At 33.0% G+C, this 6,166-nt stretch overlaps 1 long non-coding RNA gene across 1 annotated transcript; it reads right to left on the minus strand.

Annotated features, from left to right (window-relative positions):
* Positions 1-686: 686 nt before the first annotated feature.
* LOC134204250 (uncharacterized) lies at positions 687-1,615 on the minus strand. The gene is made up of 3 exons (XR_009977816.1): positions 1,462-1,615; positions 1,229-1,315; positions 687-1,155 (listed from the first exon to the last, which is right to left on the minus strand). It is a non-coding gene; the product is annotated as an uncharacterized LOC134204250 (long non-coding RNA).
* Between the last annotated feature and the right edge of the window lie 4,551 nt (positions 1,616-6,166).

The raw sequence follows: 6,166 nt of genomic DNA on the forward strand, positions 1-6,166 counted from the left end.
TTTTAAGTGTGACTGTGAAACATCTTAATTTACTTAACTTACTTACTTACTTAGACTCAAATATTCGAAACTTCTTTAAAACATATTTTGTGTTCTTTTGAGGCCCAATCAATTTCAATAGAAATAACAGTTCTTTATCTGAAACAGTTGAGTTTCAGTTTGTCAAATACGCAGAAAACACTCATACCTCAATTTATATTATTATTAAATTATTAGTTTCAAGTATGGTTTATGTGTGGCAGTGAAATTTTACTGGGTTTGAATTATGGAAAGGCAATCCCGGATAAAAAATATAATTAAAATATCATAATTTTTACTGTAACAACACCATCTAAAACAAAGGATTTACCATTGAATATAATGGAATTTTAACAATTAAATCACATAGAAAATAATGGTTTTCCACGATAAAATGAACTGTAAATGGGACTTTTACAATAAAAAAGGGGGGTTGTTATGTATCTTTACAATAAAAAAATCGAAAATTTTCCATACATTTTTCAGAGCAAAACAATTGATTCAACGGTTCTCCAATGGGACGATTTAGAGGGACAAAACAATAGAAAATAATGTATGTTGAATGTTTTCTCTCACTTTTTTATTGTTTTACAATATAAATATAATAGGATTTAGAATACATTTTACTCTAATATTACAATAGAAATACAATACAACTTTATGTCCTACAATTTATTTTATTGATATGATTTCAATTTAATTTTATTTTAATATAAGGTTAATGTTCAATAAGTTTGATCTTAATTTTACTTTAATTTCAATTCAATGTGATTCAACAATAATTTGAATTTGAATTTAATTCCAATTTATTTTAATTATATTTCAATTTCATTTGAATTCAATTTAAATTTTGTTTTAATTCAGTTTTTGATCGATTTCAAATTAGTTTTCATTCAATCCGAAATTTAATGTGTTAGTATTGTTGTTTGGCGCTTTGCTGTTGCTTAGTCACTGATGCATTGACGTTAAAATCAAATGCGCCGATGATGCACCTCGCTATACTCGCTGAGCACGCTGTAATTTCAGCCACCAGGAAAGGGAGTTTGATATGTCTCCTATAAGACTTATATACGTTTTTTCTTGAGTGGGTGAATCGAAGTTAGTCGTTGTCTCTAACACATCAGGTTATGTGTGAACCTGTAAAAAATGTTAATTATAAAAGCATGTCAGTTCCTTACAAAAAGTACTTTAAGAAAAAAAGAAAAGTTACCTGTATCAGCTATTATTGTATCTAATTGGTAAGATAGGCCAATAATAACGATATTCTGTCTTACGTGGTCTTACCATAAACTTCCTCCTGAAAAGGAACAAGGATGCATGTTAACAAAAATGTTCCGAACTGCTTCAGCGGTGGAAATTAAGAACCCCTTCCTAAAGATACTTTAAAAGTTCTTTCGCATCAAAATCATCCGGTATTATGATGTTAACATTATAGATACTCACCTATGATCCGCCGCTTGCCCACTTTTAGAATTCGTTAGGAAGGGACACTTCCTGCACCACAACATCAGTTTCATTTTTTCATTCCACTAATCATAAACAAAACTTACACGCTCAAATAAATCCAGCCAATCTTCGAGTAAAATAATATGCAAAAGTTTTTGTTTCTTTTTATATTTTTAATTCAACCTGGTCAAAATATGAATATTTACAGACCTGAAATAAAAAGTATTTATTTAAAAATCGGTAAAACTTTTTTTTTCATTTAATAATTAAACCTTTTGTTACTATATTGTATTCAATTGTCATTTCATTAATACAATAAACAAATTAAATGCTTAAAAATTATATATTTTTTTCTTCACGACGGATTTTCTGATCACCCAGTTAGAATACTTGTATAATATATTTAATTTTGGCATGAGCAATACAAAACATAAGCGCACAATAAAAACAAGATAGAATGTATTAGTAACAGTTAAATTTATTGTGCACTTAAAGTAAGCACAATAAAAGATTTTTATGACCGTGAAAAAACTACAATAAACGTACAATAGATTATTTTGTTTACCATACAATCTATTGTACTCCAATGGATTATGCCATACGAGGTACTGTAAATTTTTATCCGGGATATCCATCGGCAATAGCATCGAAAAAGAGTTTATTTGAAGCACACCGGAGAGCCACCTGAAATGTGATTCAAAGAAATCGTGGAAATTTGCCGTCAGTTAAATGCCTGTGGTGAACCATGGCAGATAGTATATATATGATAGTTTTCCACCAAACCTGCTTGCCTATTCTCACAATAAGCTCTACAGTTTAGACTTAAGGGATTTTATTTAGAATTTTCATTAGATCTTGTACGTGATTTTTATAGGGACGATAACATTCAAAATAACAAAAAATCTGTACGAATCTGTACTCTATTTGAAAAATCTGTATAAAATCTGTAATCTGTATCATGTCTGTATTGACGTTTAAAAATCTGTAAAATACAGATAAATCTGTAAATATGGCAGCCCTGATCGCGAGTGCTTGTTTTGTTTGAAAAAAAGTACACACGCTAACCTGGACCTACCCAGAATCATGTCAAAGTGACCCAGATTCGGCAAAACCGTGGTTACTCTAATTTGGGTTCGGGTACCTAAACTCAAATCTGGGTAACCGAACAAGCGAAAAAATCTGGGTAACCGGTACCCAGCTATTTTCGCTTCAGAAAATTATTATTGTGTAAAAAATGTTAAAGAAAACAATTTCCCCAAACGCATATCACTTGCCGGCTGTGCCGACAATGCTCCGCTGCCATTCATTTGACCTTTTTTCTTGCTGCATTCAGCAAAATCACCTAGCATTTACTCCGGCATACGACGTCGACGCCATGTTGTTATATCCGAAAATGTTTAAGTCCCCGGTTACCCAGATTTCGGGTTCGTCTGACTCAGATCCATTTTGTTGACATACCCAGATTTTGACAACTGCTAACATTGAAAAAATCCGGGTACAAACGACCCGGTCACTGGGTTATTTCAAGTTAGCGTGCACGGAAACGCAATAATAATAAAGTTTCGTTTGTGACATGTATGACACTGGGAAAAAAAATTTTTGCAAAAATAGAATGTGTGACACCATAAAAATTATTTTTCTTAAAAAGGTAAATTTCTCATTCGAGACAACCAGAAATTTTATTTGAATATATATTATTTGTATATCGCTTGGAGATATTTATGTGTGCGCTGATAAACTAAGTGGATTAAATTTATAGATTTCAAAATGTGGACTATTAGTAGTGTGAACTAGACAATAATTTTCCGAAAGGTAATCCCTGATAAAGTAAACAATCATTCCCCCGAGAGGGTATCCCTGATAGGGTAAACAATCATTCCCCTGAGAGGGTACACAATAATTCCCCGGAGAGGGTAAACAATAATTCCCCCGAGAGGGTAAACAATAATTCCCCCGAGAGGGTAAACAATAATTCCCCCGAGAGGCTAAACAATAATTCCCCCGAGAGGGTAAACAATAATTCCACCGAGAGGGTAAACAATAATTCCCCCGAGAGGGTAAACAATAATTCCCCCGAGAGGGTAAACAGTAATTCCCCCGAGAGGGTATCCCTGATAGGGTAACAAATCATTCCCCCGAGAGGGTACCAATGTATGAATATGTAAGCAAATAGTTGCGTAGAATATTGTTGATGATTTGGTTTTGATTTAGATGCGAGATGTTCTAGAGCCTGGTAGGTTCTATCCGTGACTGAATTCCGAGATCAGTAGTTGATTTGAGTTCAGTGTTAGAAAATGTAAACAAAGAAAGAAACATGTAAGCAATGAGTTGCGTAGAATATTGTTGATGATTTGTTTCTGATTTTGATGCAAGATTGATGTTCTAGAGCCTGGTAAGTTCTATCCATGACTGCATTCCGAGATCAGTGTTTGCCTTGAGTTCAGTGTTAGAACATGTAAACAAAGAGTAGAAAAAAAGTAAGCAAAGAGTTGCGTAGAATGTTGTTAATGATTGTTTTCTGATTTTGATGCAAGATTGATGTTCTAGAGCCTGGTACGTTCTATCCATGACTGCATTCCGAGATCAGTGTTTGTCTTGAGTTCGTTGTTAGAAAATGTAAACAAAAAAGTTGGGAAAAGTAAGCAAAGAGTTGCGTAGAATGTTGTTAATGATTATTTTTCGATTTTGATGCAAGATTGATGTTCTAGAGCCTGGTAAGTTCTATCCATGACTGCATTCCGAGATCATTGGTTTATTTGAGTTCAGTGTTAGAAAATGTGAACAAAGAATAAGAACATGTAAGGAAATACGCGCGTAGAATATTGTTAATGATTTATTTCTGATTTTGATGTGAGATTGCTGTTCTAGAGACTGGTAAGCTCTATCTATGACTGCATTCTGAGATCAGTAGTTGATTTGAGTTCAGTGTTAGAAAATGTAAACAAAGAGTAAGAACATGTAAGCAAATACTGGCGTAGAATATTGTTGATGATTTATTTCTGATTTTGATGTGAGATTGCTGTTCTAGAGCCTGGTAAGCTCTATCTATGACTGCATTCCGAGATCAGTAGTTGATTTGAGTTCAGTGTTAGAAAATGTAAACAAAGAGAGACACATGTAAGCAATGAGTTGCGTAGAATATTGTTGATAATTTGTTTCTGATTTTGATGCAAGATTGATGTTCTAGAGCCTGGTAAGTTCTATCCATGACTGCATTCCGAGATCAGTGTTTGCCTTGAGTTCAGTGTTAGAAAATGTAAACAAAGAGTAGAAAAAAAAGTAAGCAAAGAGTTGCGTAGAATGTTGTTAATGATTGTTTTCTGATTTTGATGCAAGATTGATGTTCTAGAGCCTGGTAAGTTCTATCCATGACTGCATTCCGAGATCAGTGTTTGTATTAAGTTCGGTGTTAGAAAATGTAAACAAACAGTAGAAAAGTAAGCAGAGTTGCGTAGAATGTTGTTAATGATATTTTTTTGATCTTAATGCAAGATTGATGTTCTAGAGCATGATATGCAAAATTGTATGATTATAATAAAACAAGTCACTGGATACAATAATCTAACAAAAGACTCAATACCTATGCAATCGGTACACGGTAAGCTTAGCAAGTTCTATTGTTTTACACTGAAAATATCGCATTTCAATCATTCTAAAATTTGTCCAAAAGCGAACAATACATCATCATTATTTTTATTTTTAGCGTTTATTACTCAGCTGCTTTCCTGCTATGGCTAATTTCAATACACGGAGAAACTCATTTACTCATTAATATGTAGAATATCAAATATACTCAAAATTTGGGTTGTTAGGCCGAACTACCCCGGCGAGACGCTTTATCGTTTTATCAAGAATAATTGGAAAGAAAGGGAAAAATGCCCAAATTTTGAGAAAATTTTGTCGCGATATTCTCATCAGTAAATATTTTGAACTCAAGTTTTGGGTTGATCTATCTGTCCGTGTAGGTTTTTGTAATTAGTAATTTGTTTTAATTATAATCATTCAATTTTACATCTCTGTGCCCAGACAATTACTGATGCATTAGGAAAGCGAATATTCTATGCTTGTTTTAATTTATTATGTTTACATGTGACACTTTTCTAACAATACCTATTATCCAATAAAATTCGTTGAATTTATCATGATAATGCAATAGTGAATTGGCATTTGCACACATCTTTTATTAGGATTTCCTTTCCAAGCATAGAACGCAAACTAAGTTGCGGCGCTTTTCGTGATCGATGTTCATGACTATTGGGAACATATCACTTATCTTGTCACTTACTTAATATTAAAACATGTCTTGACGTATGGGTTTATTCCCTTGAAAACATTGGATTGTCTAATCTGAAGAGTAAACTGTGCAAGTAAGAGCAAAAACGTACGCGTTCAGCACTGTTTTTCCATCAGATTCATAGTTCGACCAATCTTAATGCATGACAGACCTACGTTGGCTGGACACATTACATGAATGTCGAAGAACATTCATTTATTTGGAAGATTTCGTATTGCTACTGTCATTTTAACAATACTTGATTTAATTATTATTGAAAAGGTAAGCACTATATATTTATAGTTTGCAGCTTACATGTATGTATATGGGAAAACCCATACAATTTAAAAATAGGGCGTATTCAAAATTTCACCGATGAAAGATTTTAAAACACCCCGTATCCTTTTCCTGGTGCTCTAAGCTTTCTTT

Source organism: Armigeres subalbatus, unplaced genomic scaffold, assembly GCF_024139115.2.
Source record: "Armigeres subalbatus isolate Guangzhou_Male unplaced genomic scaffold, GZ_Asu_2 Contig486, whole genome shotgun sequence".
Taxonomy (NCBI): domain Eukaryota; kingdom Metazoa; phylum Arthropoda; class Insecta; order Diptera; family Culicidae; genus Armigeres; species Armigeres subalbatus.